Below are 18,679 nucleotides of genomic sequence, written 5' to 3' on the forward strand. Positions count from 1 at the left end.
CTATGAGTGTTAATTATTAAATTAACAATAGGAGTCACTGTGCACTAACTTAATGGAGAATGAGACTTGGAAGGGGAGAGGGTAGAGGAGGAGTGGGAGTGTGCATGGGAGGGCAGGTAGGATGGGAAGAATAACTATTCCTAAAGTTGTACTTATGAAATTTGTATTCCTTAAAAAATAAATTAAAAAAAACCCGCTCATTTGGTAATGTTTTCATGTTTTGCTAAGCTTTGTCTAATTCTTTAAATAAGCCTTTAACTATAACTGCTTCTTTGGATTTTCATTTCCTTAAAAAGGATCCTATGTCGTGTAAATTTTATATTAAATAAATATATGTTTTTCTCCTGTTAATCCATCATGCCATTTTAATTCTCGGGCCTAGTCCAATCTCCTGAGAGAAGAATAAAACGTTGTTTCTCCTATAAATATATCCTAAGAAAATGAATGTTAATGTACACAAATATGTGGCTAGAAGAATGTTCATCCCATAACAAATTGGAGTGGCCTTTGTACAACCACTTAGATGTCACTTAGGATGTCTGCATCCCATACTGTAGTGCCTGGGCTTGCATACCAGCTCCACTTCCAATTCCAACATTCTCCTGAAGCACACCAGGGAAGGTAGCAGGATATAGTTCAAGTACTTGATCCACTGCCACCCATGTGGGAGACTTGGATTGAACTCCAGGCTTCTGGCTTCAGCCTGGCCCAACCCCAGCTGTCGAGGGTATTTTGAGAACCGAGTCAGAATTCTCTGTTTCTGTTACTCATTCTCTCTCTGTATTTCATATACAATGAAAAATTTAAAGGATATATTTATAAAAATATGAGAACCCAAGTGGAAACCATCTAAATATATAAAAATGTGCCATTAGCTAAATGAATTATAATGTTTTGCATCATGAAATACTGCTGCACAATCCGTTCACCTATGCTCTTGAAATTCAAAAAGTATAGAAACTCAAAAGTGCATAGATAACCTATTTGGCAGCAAAATTTGACCTTATTGGTACACATTTGACTGCAGAACCTAATTTGAAGTAAAGCTATTCACAGTTTTTATATCACAGCATGTGATTATTTTAGTTTCACTATCTAAATATTAATGTTTTTCATTTCAGGTACTGCCCCAAAACACTGCTGAAAATGTTACTGGATCTGTATATTTCAGCTATTTTATATTTGAAAAGTTCAGAAAACTCCAAACTCTGAAATACCACAAGAGTCTTACATAAAGAATTGTGACATTTATATTTAGTGGGGGAAAAAAGTAGATGAAAATCTTTGTATACTTGGTATTCTCTACCTGAAATGTCTTCCACTCTAACTTTTATGTGGTTTGTTCCTTCTCTTCCTTTGGTTTGGACTTAAATCTCCTTCTGAGTAAGTTCCCATCTGCCATGTCCAACGATTCTTTTTTTTAAATATTTATTTATTTATTTACTTGAAAGTCAGAGTTACACAGAGAGAGAAGAGGCAGAGAGAGAAAAAGAGAGAAAGAGGTCCTCCATCTGCTGGTTCACTCCCCATATGGCCAAAATGGCCAGAGCTGCACCATTCTAAAGCCAGGAGCCAAGAATTTCTTCTGGGTACGGCATGCGGTGCAGGGGCCCAAGGATTGAGCCATCTTTCACTGCTTTCCCAGGCCATATCAGGGAGCTGTATCTGCTTTCCCAGGCCATATCAGGGAGCTGTATCAGAATTGGAGCAGCCGGGACTCAAACTGGCATCCATATGGGATGCTGGCAGGGCATTAACCCACTGCGCCACAGTGCAGGCCCCCCAAAGATCTTCCATCACACCAAGCTCTTTATTTCCTTCACTAAGCAGGGCCTTGATTTTGTATTATGTCCCTTCTTTGCAATTCTAATAACTTCCCCAGCAGGAATATAAGCTCTAAGAAGGCAGGGGCCTTATCTGTGCTGTTCACTTCTGTGTCCCCAGGTCCTAGGACAAGGTCAGGCATATTGTCTCCACTCAGTATTTATTGGATGAACAAATAGGTGAATGAGTGAGTGAACAAATGAGTTTTTGTAAATAGATGTGCATTTAAAGATTTTTAAAAGATATAACATTAACATTTTGGTGGTATATAGGTGATTCTTTTCCTTAGGGGCTTAACTCTGTTTGAAATAGTCCATAAGGACAGTATATTCATTGTGCAAGGAGGGGAACAATCTCTAAGTGGATAGTATAACCCACTAAATTGATTCATGTAATACAGACACTTTGTTCAAAGCACTTCATAGTACAAAAACACACAATCTTATTGCTACCACAAATTTCTGCCAGTTATGATCACACAGTTTAGTTCTCTCAAAAAGAGAAGCCAGGCAAAATAAAGGGGCAACATAAAAGACTCCAGTCCTTTAGCCCTTCAACATGGTGGATTGTGATATTTGCTACTTCTGCCCCATTTTCTGACCAAAGCACATTAATATTTTACCACGAGTAAAACTTGCATTTGGTGTGTGCAATCTCTCTCAACAATGGGCCCTTGGAAAATACAGAATCTAACAAAAACCTTGGGTTCATTATGAAGAAAGGATGAGAATTAGAAGCACATACCTACTTCAACAAGGTGAATCTTCTTTAAAAAATGCAATAAAGCATTTCCAAAATTGGTTTATAACACCACCAAGTTAAGGTGGATTGCTTTACAAACAACACATGCAGTCAAATGTTTAAAGCTCTGATCTGTTCCCAACCACTCAGCCAAAATATATATTGGCTTTTAAAATATATTTTAAAAAACTAACACAATTTAATTTGCTATTTTACTGAATTTTAGTTTCATAAGTATTTTTCCCATATACAACATCACATAAACTATTTCCTAAATGATTCTTTTACATAAAAAGGTGTGAATATTCACAACAAATAGAAGGTGCAGTTCTGTTAATATTGTGTAAGAGATTACAAAAAACAAGAATGAAAAATTACAGCACAAAGAAACAATTTATCTATTTCCATCACAACTGTGATGTTTAAAGAATTAATGTTCGTAGTACTGCCTAATATGTATCCAGTGTCATATATAAAAATACATTTTTTCTATTGGGTTTTTAAAAAAAGTTTTATGGAATTTAAAAAGTCAGTTTTAAATGGCAATTTCATAAGTACACATAACTTTTTTTTCCAGAAAATATTTATCATGCTTTTATATGTCATGGTCTTATATCCTGGGGCTGGTGCTGTGGTGCAGCAGGTTAAGCCATTAAATTAAATGTTTGATTAAATGTTTAAACTTTAAATGTTTAAAACTTTAATAAATTCTGGCATGTACCTATTAAAAACAACTCTTAGAACAATACAGAAACAGTAACTTCCTTATGTGATCAAGATTGCCTATAATGACCCTACAACAAACATGATACACAAACATGATACACAGTAATATGGAATCATTGAAAGCTTTTTCCCTCAGAGTGGACTCAGACAAGGTTGCCGCTGCTCACTACCTGTCTCTAACATTGCACTGGAGGTATAGTCCTGGAAACACAATGTATAAGGATCTACTTTTATACAACAACATATGTAACTCACACTATCATATAGGTAACCCAATATAATCTAAGCCCAAATACAAAAATTCAAATAATTACTGGATCTGAAATCAATAAATAAAATTCATAGAATTACTATGTACCATCAAAAACCAAATAAAAATAATATTAAATGACAAAAGCAGAAGTTTGCAAAAGCTTAAAAGAAAAATTAACCAAAAGAAGACTAATTTATGTGATATCCATAAAGAGATATCAACCAAGCAGTATTTAAGAAATACAAGTGAGTTGAGAATATAGATATAATAATAACAAAAATAAAGTCCAGAAGCCAATGAACGTTCAGTGAACTGGAACTTACCTGCAGCAGGCCCCTGCAGCTCCAGATCACAACTTGCTAGCAAGATCTCAGACATGTGGGTTCAGGAGGGACTCCAGGAGGGACTGACAGGAATGGGATCTACCATCAGGTGTAAGGAGGCCAAGAGCCAAGCAGAAACAGGCTGCTTCAAACCGGAACTCAAACCTCACCCCTCACTCCCAGTTCACTCAGCAGAACCCAAAGGAGCCCTCCTGTGACAGAGAGGATTCTCATTGGCTGCGTCTTTTGTGACGTCTTGCATACTCAGCTTTCGCAAACTGTCCAATCATCAGGTACCCATGTCATAGTAGAGAGCAGCGGTAGTTCCAGATGGGCTTGGCTGACAGGAAGAGAAAGGTGGTGAGTCGCTCAGGCTTTGCTTTCCATGGCTTTATTTTCACAGCAGGACCTGACAAAGAGGACATCCTGACCCCTCAGAAGCTGGAAATGGTGAGTGTAGGGGGCTGGGCATCACGTGGGAGACTAGTACATAGCTGCTGGAAATCTACTAGAAATGTCTGTAGTCAACTCCAGTCCTCCCAGTGGTCAGCTCTAGGATTTACAGACCTGAGCTTCCTGCTCTGGAATCTCCTCATTAAATGCCTCCCTTCCCCTCCAATGTCCAGGGGATGTGAGCTTGGCCAAGATCCAGGACCTCAGTCATCCCATCCCATACCTACAAGCAGTGACTTTGGCTAGTTCCCTGAGCCTCTCTGGGCAGCTCCACACCTGCAGCCCTGTGTCTTCCCCATTGTGTGCTGAGGACTGGAGACCCATTGAGGAGAACCGGGAATGCATGTGTGGGGTTCATGTGGGGAGAAACTGTGATCTGTGTTGTTCTGGGTCTATCTCCCTAGTGGCTATCCGAATCCCTTGAATTTTCTGTACTGCAGCCCAACAGCATGGTGCTTCCTAGAGTTTGAGTCCATTTGCTTTGCCTAATAACACAGTGCCACAGACGAATAAGTTGGAAAGAAAAGTTTTATTTTAGCTCCAAGTTATGGTCTAAGGTTCAAAGGCAGTAAGTTCTGAATGGCAGAGTCCTGAAGCTGTGCAGAGTACAAAGTGGACTCAGAAAGAGCCTCTAAAAGATGACAACTCAGTTTGGCTTTCATAGTAGACCCCCTGGAGAGAACTCACTTATGTGTGTCTTCAGCCATTCTTGAGGGAGAGACCTAATGGCCCCTGAAATGAGACCCCTTTTAATTTCTGATAATGGGAACTAAATTTTCACAAGAGATTCAGATTTGATAAAGTAGGTGTCTTCTCTGAGCTGGTCCCCTTTCACATCTCGTGTAGAATCTTAATGCCATTTAATTACTTTTAATCTACCAATTTAGGAATTAGTTTTATGATTTGTGCATAAGTGTCTCATTTTCTTGGATTTAACCTGGTTAGATAGGATGATAATGTTTGTGGAAAAGGAAAGAGAATTCTTGAAGTGTTTGCTTCCTGCTAAGTTGAAATAGGAACAGAGGGACCCATGGACTGACCACCCAGGTGGATCAATGGGCCTTGGTCAGTTCAAATGTCTTCTGGATATCATTCACCTTTGAACCCAGAAGTGGCAAAGTCTTGTGTTTTTTTTTTTTCTTCCCTATTTGGTTTGATTTGGTTTTCTTTTTTCCTTTTTTTTTGTGATTTTTACTTTACCATTTCTACCAAAGAGGAACTTTGCTTGGCTTTTACTCTATTGCAATTTTGATATTATATTGGAAATATTTTTCACTTTTGTGCATGTGTGCTGCTGTCTGAAGCTGTGCTTTAGAAATGCACTCATTCAACTGCTTAGGGGACTTGGCTTCTTTCAAGTTTGTTTTTGAAGGTGTTGTCAATGTCATTCTTGTTCATGACAATGCATGGTAATTTTTTATGTGATGAGAAAAATTGGGTTGTAGGTTGTGGATCAAGTTAAATTTAGTAGGATGTGTTGGCAGTGTATGAATTTACTGATCTTTTATGGAGGTATATTTACTTATTCTTGTGATTTGTCAATATTTGGAGTGATAGAATTTATCTTTTCCCTCTAATATTAAATAGCATCTCTCTATGATTATATACTGCTAAGTACTCATTACCACATTTGAATTTATACTTTGCTATTTATTTATGCTAATTATCATTAGTGCATATACTTTTCCTTGTAATTCTATAATCTTTTCCTCATGTAATTTGGTGCACTGTTAAGTTCATACACATAAGGAGAACTGCCTCCTTTATCATTATGTAATTTTAGTAGCCATGATAATTTTCTCTGACCTAAGGCCTGATTAGTCAATAGGACTGTAACTAATCTGTTCTTTTAAATGGTCTTGCAATGGTCTTTATACATAACTTTAACTCCTTTGAATTTTTTTATCTTTTATCTTTTAAAATACCTAATTTTATATCTCAAACTAGCCAGATTGAATATGTTTGTCAGTAAAAGATAGTTTTAAGAAATATATATGTGGAATATATAAGTCAATGTGAAATAACTAAGTCAAGCTGATTTCTCTGTGTATTTTATTATACATGTATTCTTTATCAGAACAATTTATTCTTTATCAAAACAATCTGTAATACTTAATCTCTCAGTGACTTTTACAGTGAATATAGTGCCATTAAATAGTGTCACAATGCTGTACAATAGATCATTTTTACTTATTCCAATATGAATGAAATTTGCTGTCCTTTGACAAACTTGGCCTCAGATCCATCCCCTTCATATGTCTTTATATTTAAAATGTAGTTTTGGAGGCAGCAGTATGTTAGGTTTTGTTTTTCATGTACTGTGTCAGTCTCTGTCATTTAATTGGTTTTCTGGTCTTATAGCTCTAAAATTCCCTTTATGTTATGGGTGTTCACATCTTATAAGTAAATGTGTTCAAGTATCTTCTAGTTTTAGGCTTTCATTCTCATTCTCTTTAGACTAACTAGGGAAGAATACACAATATTATTGTAGTTGTATTTCTGCATTTTTCTCAAATTGTGTTTTTTAAGTATTTTCTTAACCAGGAGGTACATACTTTTTTAATAATACTTGAGTTTAACTTTTCAAATGCTAATTTTGTTATCTACCTGTAAATTTCTTATTTATATTATGTGGAGAGGAGAATTTGTATAGGAATATTCAGAAATACAACAATTTACAGGTTTTAAAGGATTTGTACAATTATGCCAACTGTTTAAACAACAAAAGGTTGTCTCAGGAACAGAGAACAACAGAAGTGGTGGTGTTTTATTTTTTAAATGAAAAATATATATACTGTCCTCAGCATAAGTATTTATGAAGATTTTGTATGTCATGAGCTCATTGACTAGAGAGACAATGTAGTGAGGTTGGAATGAACAATGCCAAGTGGATAGATACAGGAGAATAGGAGTATTGGAACAGGATCCACATTCATCACAGGAATAAGGCAGATTAAGTAGCAGCACAGAGGTACAAGAGCAGGAGTAATAGTCAGTTTAGTATAGCTCCAGAAGACATCATCTTGTCCAGTTTAGACTGTTGAAAGATCTGCATATGATTATGCCTTCTCATATGTGTTAAAAATGCTTCCCAGCATCTGACATATAAACAGATGCATATACCAAGTTCTTTTATGGAGTATTATGATTGTTCCATTTCTATTAGTAGTGTTCCTAATTGCAACTCTAATAATCATTGTGTGCAAATAAATGATAAACTAATGAATGGTAAATACACCAATCTTCAGCTAATGACACCAAGTGTCTTGCTAGAACAGATTGTCAGTAGGAAACAGGGACAAATGGAACACAGGCATGCTTATTCTTTACATATTGTTTATGGTTGATTTCATGATACAACAGTAGACCTGCATGTATCAATAGAGATGTGTGTACTCCCATGTCTGAAATATTTCTTAAGATTTATTTCATTTATTTATTTGAAAGGCAAAGGTACAGAAAGGCAGAAGAATATTCCATCTCCAGGCTTTGACCTGGCCCAGCCTGTCCTTTCAGTCTTTTGGTGAATGAACCATTGGATGAAAAAATGTCTATCTTTCCCTCTCTCTTCCTCCCTCTCCTATCTCCTCTTCCTCTGTTATTGTAACTCTTTCAAATGAGTAAATGTATCTTTAAAATGAATGTTAACAGTTAATAGAAATGAATTCAATAGATGTTTAAAATTTATATATGAAGTAATTCAACAACTAAGCAGGAAACCAGAATACAGATATCCCATCTTTTAAAATGAGCAATTATAATTAGTTGATGTTACAGCAAATAGTTTTCTATTGAAAGGAATCACTTTTTCATTATCTTTGACATCTATGTTAGCCATTTCCCATCAAGTGTGGCAAAAAGAGGTAATTTTTTTTACTACTGTAATTTTAATCATTAAATATTTCAGTTCTTGATACTGCTGAGATGTGAGCTATAGCATTTGCAATTAATAGTAACAGAATTTGGAAAGGGAAACTGCCTCTATAGCATAACTCTTTTTTTTTCTTTTTATTCAAACTTTTATTTAATGAATATAAATTTCCAAAGCACAGAATATGGATTACAATGGCTTCCCCGCCATAACATCCCTCCAACCCGCAACCCTCCCCTTTCCCACTCCCTCTCCCCTTCCATTCACATCAAGATTCATTTTCAATTCTCTTTATATACAGAAGATCAGTTTAGCATACATTAAGTAAAGATTTCAACAGTTTGCTCCCACACAGAAACATAAAGTGCAAAATACTGTTTGAGTACTAGTTATAGCATTAAATCTCAATGTACAGCACACTAAGGACAGGGTTCCTACATGAGGAGTAAGTGGACAGTGACTCCTGTTGTTGACTTAACAAATTGACACTCTTGTTTATGGCCTCAGTAATCACCCTAGGCTCTTGCCATGAGCTGCCAAGGCTATGGAAGTCCCCTGAGTTCACCGACTCTGATCATATTTAGACAAGGCCATGGTCAAAGTGGAAGTTCTCTCCTCCCTTCAGAGAAAGGTACCTCCTTCTTTGATGACCCATTCTTTCCACTGGGAACTCACTCCTGGAGATCTTTCATTTAGTTTTTTTTTTTTTTTTTTCCCCCAGAGTGTCTTGGCTTTCCATGCCTGAAATGCTCTCATGGGCTTTTCAGCCGGATCCGCATGCCTTAAGGGCTGATTCTGAGGCCAGAGTGCTGTTTAGGACATCTGCCATTCTATGGGTCTGCTGTGTATCTCACTTCCCATGTTGGATCGTTCTCTCCCTTTTTTATTCTATCAGCTAGTACTTGCAGACACTTGTCTTGTTTATGTGATCCCTTTGGTTCTTAGTCCTATCATTATGATTAATTGTGAACAGAAATTGATCACTGGGACTAGTGAGAAGGCATTGGTAACACTTTTAGGATTTTTATTTATTTGAGAGAGAGAATTACAGACAGGGAGAGGCAGTGACAGAGACAAAGGTCTTCTATCTGCTGGTTCACTCCTTCTATGGCTGTTACAGCTGGAGCTGAGCCAATCCAAACCCAGGAGCAAGAAGCCAGGTGCTTCTTCCACGTTTCATATGCTGGTGCAGGGGCCCAAGCATTCCGGCTGTCTTCAACTGCTTTCCCAGGCCATAGCAGGGAGCTGGATTGGAAGAGGAGCAGCTGGGATTTGAACCAGTGCCCATATGGATTCTGGCACCACAGGTAGAGGCTTACAGTGCCAGCCCCTAGCAAAACTTCTTAATGTAGCATCTATAATAAATGGTAATTTCTTCTAATTGTAACTAATTATGGGAGAATCTAGTGTGTAACAAGATGCCAAAATCTCCAAGTGGGGAAACTCTAGAAAGACTTCTGTTTAGTAACAAAATTGCCATTAGTTTAACATGTTTTTACTTACATTCCCATTAAACATTTTTTTTAATTTGTACTTTTTGTCAAACAGATGCCTAACACTTTAAGACTGAGTTATAGTCACTAAGTAAAGAGCTCCCTTTGGTTACTAGGGAAAACATTTCCTAGACATCGACATACATAAAGTATAGAGAGTGGGAGGAAGCACCTTAAATATAGGAATAGATTCACTTAGTTTTTTTATTTCTATGAGAAAGAAAATTGTTATGGCCACATATATGTTAGTAAATATATATCAACAATATCCTGTACATGACAGAGGCAAATTGAGTCACCAGTTTTAAATCAGAATGTGAGAGTTAATAATTAGAAGAACATTAACATTGCCAAACTCTAGGGCTAATGAAATATGGGAAATATCATCACACTGCATTTCCCAGTGATTTATCACAGCTGTAAACATTGATCTCAGGCTTTGATTATATGCACAACTCTTGCTATATGATTTCTGAAAAGCATCAAGCATGTAAATATAAACCAAAGCAAAAAAAAAAAAAAAACCTACTTTTTTAGAAGGTACAATATCAGTCATGCAACTTATTTTATTTTTTATTTTATTTTTTAATTTTTTTTGGGACAGGCAGAGTGGACAGCGAGAGAAAGAGACAGAGAGAAAGGTTTTCCTTTTGCATTGGTTCACCCTCCAATGGCTGCCGCGGCTGGCGTGTTGTGGCCGGTGCAGCACGCTGATCCGAAGCCAGGAGCCAGGTGCTTCTCCTGGTCTCCCATGCAGGTGCAGGGCCCTAAGACTTTGGCCATCCTCCACTGCACTCCCTGGCCACAGCAGAGAGCTGGCCTGGAAGAGGGGCAACCAGGACAGAATCCGGTGCCCCAACCGGGACTAGAATCTGGTGTGCCGGCGCCGTAGGCAGAGGATTAGCCTATTGAGCTGTGGTGCCGGCCATTATTTTATTCTTAGTCCTCTTCTCAATGACATCTTGGTATTACATATCCAGCCTAACCTTTTATTTTCAATCAAATTGATCAGTTTTCATCAACTACCTTGATGGTCACCTCACGAAATAGTGAAGCATAAATTACGTGCTAGTCCCTTTGGCAGAATGCCCAAACAGCAGTGGCAGCACGTGGGCTGACATTGTTGAATGTTAGCCTATGCTAATAGATCTGTGTTTAATAAGTCTATGATCACTTTCAATTTGAGCCACCATGGTCACTGTGTTTTTGTATCCACTGTGTAATAAATGGGACTGGGCAGTAGCAGAGGCCTGTTGAAACCAATGGCTCACATCATTCTGTCTACATGGGTGCTTACTGTTTCTTCTTTCAAAGTTGCTATCTAGTCATTATTAGGAAGCACTATAAAGACCACACATTATAGCCACTCTGATAGGCACATTTCACATATCCTTCTCAAAAATCCGTGGTACAAATCTACGGTTTTCAATCTTCTGATCAACCAGGTAAACTATTATGTCCTGAGAACCTATAATTATCAATGTTTCTGGTAATTTTTTCTCCATGAATTAGATCAGGTATAATACTCAGAGATTTACTTATACCACTAACTTACAGGTCCCTTAACAGGGTACTACTGTTATCCATATACTTTCAATTGACATTAATTTGCTAAGCCAATGAACAAGATTCAGCTGCTTTTTTTTTTACTTTCTCTGACAGTCATATGGTAGTCTCTGTAAAATCACTAATACTAAGGGAGGTGAGTCTCACTGTTTGTCAGTTTACTTATGCCTTCTGGGCCTGCAGTAGCCTGAGCTATGATGCATCTTTCCATTTATTGCTGCTATAGCTACTCTTCTTTAGAACTTAGTAGTTTTGACAGAATGCATCATTGCCCTCATAGTCTCTTGACCCAGCATAGTCAAATACCCAGTCCTTACTAGAACCCAGGAGCAAACCCAGAGATAGTTTTCTAATGGTATATATTTACTTGCCATAGATAATATGTTCTTTCTTGAGAACATGTATATTTTCTGTGTTATGATAGTATGAAGGATAGCCATGAAATCCAGAGAGCATTTTCTCACCAGGAGTATCTCTGCTACCAGAATATCTCTCTGGTTTTTTAATCCAAGTTGTGATTTTACAACCCACAGCTCAGAACTACTACAAAATCATTTCCATATTTATATCCATTTTAAAGCTCAATAGGCCTGATTTTTACCAAGCAAAATAGTTTGAGCAGAGTAAAATATGCTATGTCTTGAATGCCTACCTACTGTCAGTCTTCTTTCTTGGTAGCACAATAAGGAGCCTTTTTTATAAGAATGTTTCCCAGCCTAATCTGGTCACTGGATCCCAGCATAAGTATTCACATGGAAGCCATCAACCTTGGTAAAGTTTACCTCTCACATTCTTAGATGAGTTTAATGAGATTTGCAATGTTTTGTTTAGATCTTGCCTATTTGGTGTAACTTACGTGGTGACAGTAATTCAGTGGAATATTGTGTTTTGTACACTAATTAGAAATAAATTTTCCCCAAGAGATAAAGCAGAATGACAAGCATTTATTTTTTGGTTTTAAGTATAGTTTTAGTTTTTGACATGGAAGAAGAACTTTTATTTGATGCTTATATTTGATTTAAGGATATGTTGTGAATTCTGTATTGATAAGTAGACTATTATAATCAACAATTCAAATCGATCAACTTAGTTGTACTGTTGTGCCGTGTTTGGCCAAACACTGTTATTGATGTTGCTATGTAGATATTTTATAGATGTGATTAACATCTAATATTGATTAAATTCTGAAAGGACAGAAAATACATAATCCTGATTTTTCATTTTAAATCAGATGCTCCTACAATATTTTTTTTTCGTTTGGTAAATGTTTCCTTTTTTTTTAACTTTTATTTAATGAATAAAAATTTCCAAAGCACAGAATATGGATTACAATGGCTTCCCCACCATAACATCCCTCCAACCCGCAACCCTCCCCTTTCCCACTCCCTCTCCCCTTCCATTCACATCAAGATTCATTTTCAATTCTCTTTATATACAGAAGATCAGTTTAGCATACATTAAGTAAAGATTTCAACAGTTTGCTTCCACACAGAAACATAAAGTGCAAAATACTGTTTGAGTACTAGTTATAGCATTAAATCTCAATGTACAACACACTAAGGACAGGGTTCCTACATGAGGAGTAAGTGGACAGTGACTCCTGTTGTTGACTTAACAAATTGACACTCTTGTTTATGGCCTCAGTAATCACCCTAGGCTCTTGCCATGAGCTGCCAAGGCTATGGAAGTCCCCTGAGTTCACCGACTCTGATCATATTTAGACAAGGCCATGGTCAAAGTGGAAGTTCTCTCCTCCCTTCAGAGAAAGGTACCTCCTTCTTTGATGACCCGTTCTTTCCACTGGGATCTCACTCGTGGAGATCTTTCATTTAGTTTTTTTTTTCCCCCAGAGTGTTTTGGCTTTCCATGCCTGAAATACTCTCATGGGCTTTTCAGCCGGATCCGCATGCCTTAAGGGCTGATTCTGAGGCCAGAGTGCTGTTTAGGACATCTGCCATTCTATGGGTCTGCTGTGTATCTCACTTCCCATGTTGGATCATTCTCTCCCTTTTTGATTCTTTCAGCTAGTATTTGCAGACACTATTCTTGTTTTTGTGATCCTTTTGGTTCTTAGTCCTATCATTACGATCAATTGTGAACAGAAATTGATCACTTGGACTAGTGAGATGGCATTGGTACATGCCACCTCGATGGGATTGAATTTGAATCCCCTGGTATGTTTCTAACTCTACTGTTTGAGGTAAGTCAGCTTGAGCATGTCCCAAATTGCTCATCTCTTCCCTCTCTTATTCCCACTCTTATATTTAACAGCAATCACTTTTCAGTTAAGTTTCAGCAGTTAAGAAGAATTGTGTATTGATTACAGTACTCAACCAAAAGTATTAAGTAGAACAAACAAAAAAAAATACTAAGTGGGATAACATATTAAGCTGCTCATCAACAGTCAGGGTGAGGGCTGATTAAGTCACCGTTTCTCATAGTGTTCATTTCACTTTAACAGGTTTCCTTTTTGGTGCTCAGTTAGTTGTCACCTATCAAGAAGAACAAGTGGTATTTGTCCCTTTGGGATTGGCTTATTTCACTCAACATAATGTTTTCCAAATTCCTAACAGGGATCACTTTTCAGTTAAAATTTAAACACCTAAGAAAAATTGTGTGTTAATTATAGAGTTCAACAAATGGTACTAGAACAAAAAAAATACTAAAATGGATAAAGTATTACATTGTACATCAACCATCAGGACAAGAGCTGATCAAGTCACTGTTTCTCATAGTGTCCATTTCACTTCAACAAGTTACCCCTTTGGTGCTCAGTTAGTTGTCACCAATCAGGGAGAACATATGATATTTGTCCCTTTGGGACTGGCTTAATTCACTCAGCATGATGTTTTCCAAATTCCTCCATCTTGTTGCAAATGACTGAGTTTCATTGTCTTTGACTGCTGTATAGTATTCTATAGAGTACATGTCCCATAATTTCATTATCCAGTCTATTGTTGATGGGCATTTGGGTTGGTTCCAGGTCTTAACTATTGTGAATTGAGCTGCAATAAACATTAATAGCAGACTGATTTTTTGTTTGCCAATTTCATTTCCTTTGGGTAAATTCCAAGGAGTGGGATGGCTGGGACGAATGGTAGGGTTATATTCAGGTTTCTGAGGAATCTCCAGACTGATTTCCATAGTGGCTTGACCAGTTTGCATTCCCACCAACAGTGGGTTAGTGTCCCTTTTTCCCCACCTCCTCTCCAGCATCTATTGTTGGTAGATTTCTGAATGTGAGCCATTCTAACTGGGGTGAGGTGGAACCTCATTGTGGTTTTGATTTGCATTTCCCTGATTGATAGTGATCTTGAACATTTTTTCATGTGCCTGTTGGCCATTTGGGTTTCCTCTTTTGTAAAACGTCTGTTGAGGTCCTTGGCCCATCTCTTAAGTGGGTTGTTTGTTTTGATGTTGTGGAGTTTATTGATTTCTTTGTAGATTCTGGTGATCAACCCTTTATCAGTTGCATAGTTTGCAAGTATATTTTCTCATTCTGTCGGTTGTCTCTTCACTTTCCTGACTGTTTCTATTGCAGTACAGAAACTTCTCAATTTGATGCAATCCCAAATGTTAATTTTGGCTTTGACTGCCTGTGCTTCTGGGGTGTTTTCCAAGAAGTCATTGCCGGTACCTATATCTTGCAGGGTTTTTCCAATGCTCTCTAATAATTTGATGGTGTCAGGTCGTAGATTTAGGTCTTTAATCCACGTTGAGTGGATGTTTGTGTAAGGTGAAAGGTAGGGGTTTTGCTTCATGATTCTGCATGTGGAAATCCAGTTTTCCCAGCACCATTTATTGAATAGACTGTCCTTACTCCAGGGATTGGTTTTGGATCCTTGATCAAATATGAGTTGGCTGTAGATGTTTGGATTGGTTTCTGGTGTTTCAATTCTGTTCCATTGGTCTATCCATCTGTTTCTGTACCAGTACCATGCTGTTTTGATTACAACTGCCCTGTAGTATGTCCTGAAGTCTGGTATTGTGATGCCTCCGGCTTTGTTTTTGTTGTACAAGATTGCTTTAGCTATTCGAGGTCTCCTGTGTCTCCACATAAATTTCAGCATGATTTTTTCTAGATCTGAGAAGAAGGTCTTCGGTATCTTGATTGGTATTGCATTGAATCTATAAATTCCTTTTGGGAGAATGGACATTTTGATGATATTGATTCTTCCAATCCATGAGCATGGAAGATTTTTCCATTTCTTGGTATCCTCTTCTATTTCTTTCTTTAAGGTTTTGTAATTTTCATCGTAGAGATCTTTAACGTCCTTGGTTAAGTTTATTGCAAGGTATTTGATTGTTTTTGTAGCTATTGTGAATGGGATTGATCTTAGCAGTTCTTCCTCAGCCATGGCATTGTCTGTGTATACAAAGACTGTTGATTTTTGTGCATTGATTTTATACCCTGCTACTTTGCCAAACTCTTCTATGAGTTCCAATAGTCGCTTAGTAAAGTTCTTTGGGTCCCTTAAATAAAGAATAATATCATCTGCAAAGAGGGATAGTTTGAGTTCTTCCTTCCCAATTTGTATCCCTTTAATTTCTTTTTCTTGCCTAATAGCTCTGGCTAGAACTTCCAGAACTATATTGAATAGCAGTGGTGAGAGTGGGTATCCCTGTCTGGTACCAGATCTCAGTGGAAATGCTTCCAACTTTTCCCCATTCAAAAGGATGTTGGCTGTGGGTTTTTCATAGATTGCTTTGATTGTATTGAGGAATGTTCGTTCCAAACCCAGTTTGCTTAGAGTTTTCATCATGAACGGGTGTTGTATTTTATCAAATGCTTTCTCAGCATCTATTGAGAAAATCATATGATTTCTTTTCTGCAGTCTCTTAATGTGGTGTATCACATTGATTGATTTGCGCACATTAAACCATCCCTGCATACCAGGAATAAATCCCACTTGGTCTGGGTGGATGATCTTTCTGATGTGTTGTTGCTTTCTATTGGCCAGAATTTTATTGAGGATTTTTGCATCTATGTTCATCAGGGATATTGGTCTGTAATTCTTTCAATGCTGCATCTTTTTCCAGCTTAGGAATTAAGGTGATGCTGGCTTCATAGAAAGAATTTGGGAGGATTCCCTCTTCTTCGATTGTTCTGAATAGTTTGAGAAGAATTGGAGTCAGTTCTTCTTTAAATGTCTGGTAGAATTCAGCAGTGAATCCATCTGGTCCTGGGCTTTTCTTTGTTGGGAGGGCCTTTATTACTGTTTCAATTTCTGTCTCAGTTATGGGTCTGTTTATGTTTTTGATGTCTTCCTGGTTCAATTATGGTAGGTTGCATGTGTCCAGGAATCTATCCATTTCTGATAGGTTTCCCTGTTTGCTGGCATACAAGTTCTTGTAGTAATTTCTGATGATTCTTTTTATTTCTGTGGTGTCTGTTGTTACATTTCCTTTTTCATCTCTGATTTTATTGATTTGGGTCTTTTCTCTTCTTTTTTTAGTTAGTTGGGCCAATGGGGTGTCAATTTTGTTTATTTTTTCAAAAAACCAGCTTCTCGTTTGGCTGATTTTTTGTAGTGTTTTTTTTTGGATTCAATCCTGTTGATTTCTTCTCTGATTTTAATTATTTCTCTTCTGCTACTAGATTTGGGTCTGGTTTGCTGTAGGTTTTCTAAATCCTTCAGGTGAATTGAAAGCTGCGTCCCTTAAGTTTTGGTATGTTGTGCTGTTATCCTCATTTACTTCCAGAAAAATTTTGATTTCTCTTTTAATTTCTTCTATGACCCATTGTTCATTCAGGAGCATGTTGTTCAATCTCCATGTGTTTGCATATGCTCTAGGGATTCCTGAGTTGCCAATTTCCAACTTCATTCCTTTATGGTCTGAGAAGCTGCATGGTATGATTCTAATTCTTTTGAATTTGCTGAGACTTGCTTTATGGCCTAGTATGTGGTCAATCCTAGAGAAGGTTCCATGTACTGCTGAGAAGAATGTAAAATCTTTAGCTGTAGGATTGAAAGTTCTGTATATATCTGTTAGATCCATTTGGGCTATAGTGTCGTTTAAATCTACTGTATCCTTGTTGATCTTCTGTCCTGTTGATCTATTTCTGAGAGTGGAGTATTGAAGTCCCCCAGTACTATTGTATTGGGGTCTAAGTCTCCCTTTAAGTCCTTTAACAAATCTTTTAGATAAACCGGTGCCCTGTAGTTAGGTGCATATACATTTATAATTGTTATATCTTCTTGTTGTATTGATCCCTTAATCATTATATGGTGTCCCTCTTTGTCTTTCTTAACAGTTTTTGTGGTAAAGTTTATATTGTCTTATATTAAGATGGCTACGCCCGATCTTTTTTCATTTCTGTTGGCATGGTATATCTTTTTCCAGCCTTTCACTTTCAGTCTGTATGGATCTTTGTCGGAAATGTGTTTCTTGTAAGCAGAAAATAGATGGGTTTTGTTCCTTAACCCAATCAGCCAATCGGTGTCTTTTAACTGGACAGTTCAGGCCATTAACATTCAATGTGACTAATGATAAGTGGTAACTTTGCCCTGCCATTTGCCAAAGATAAGTTCTAATATATGCTTTGAATTCCCTGTGATCTTTTGCTGTGAGCTTTCCTTCCTTTACCTTCTTTCATATTGATGACCGTGTTTCTGTGTTTTTGTGTGCAACACATCTTTAAGCATCTTTTGCAGGACTGGATGAGTGACAACAAATTCTTTCAATTTCTGTTTGCTATGAAAGGTCTTTATTTCACCTTCATTCACAAATGAGAGCTTGGCAGGATATAATATTCTGGGCTGGCAGTTTTTCTCTCTTAGTACCTGGGCTATATCTCGCCATTCCCTCCTAGCTTGTAGGGTTTCTGATGAGAAGTCAGCTGTGAGTCTGATTGGAGTTCCTCTGAGAGTAATCTGACGTTTCTCTCTTGCACATTTTAGGATCTTTTCTTTATGTTTCACTGTGGAGAGTTTAATTACAACGTGTCATGGTGAGGATCTCTTTTGGTCATGTTTATTAGAGGTTCTGTGAGCTTCTTGTACTAGGATTTCTCTGTCCTTCTCCAAACCTAAGAAATTTTCTGCTAATATCTCACTAAAAAGGCCTTCTAATCCTTTCTCCCTCTCCATGCCTTCAGGAACTCCTAGAACCTGAATGTTGGGATTTTTAATAGTATCCTGCAGATTCCTGACAATATGTTTTAGATTTCTAATTTCCTCTTCTTTTTTTTTTTGGTCTGACTGTATCCTTTCCTGTTCTCTGTCTTCTAAGTCTGATATTCTCTCTTCTGCTTCACCCATTCTGTTTGTAAGGCTCTCTATTGTGTTTTTCATTTGATCTATTGAATTCTTCACTTCATTATGACTTCTCATTACTATAACAGTTTCCTGTTGTACTAGTTGTTTTGTTTCATTTTGATTCCTCCTTAATATTTCATTTTCACGAGAGAGATTTTCTATCTTGTCCA

The 18,679-nt window shown here is 37.3% G+C and overlaps 1 pseudogene; it reads left to right on the forward strand.

The window, feature by feature from the left end:
* The first annotated feature begins 4,197 nt into the window (after positions 1-4,197).
* The window catches only part of LOC149119433 (putative vomeronasal receptor-like protein 4), a 62,591-nt pseudogene continuing 48,109 nt past the window's right edge, over positions 4,198-18,679 (forward strand).

Source organism: Oryctolagus cuniculus, chromosome Y (assembly GCF_051225735.1).
Source record: "Oryctolagus cuniculus isolate XC-2025 breed Fujian yellow rabbit chromosome Y, ASM5122573v1, whole genome shotgun sequence".
NCBI classification, from domain to species: domain Eukaryota; kingdom Metazoa; phylum Chordata; class Mammalia; order Lagomorpha; family Leporidae; genus Oryctolagus; species Oryctolagus cuniculus.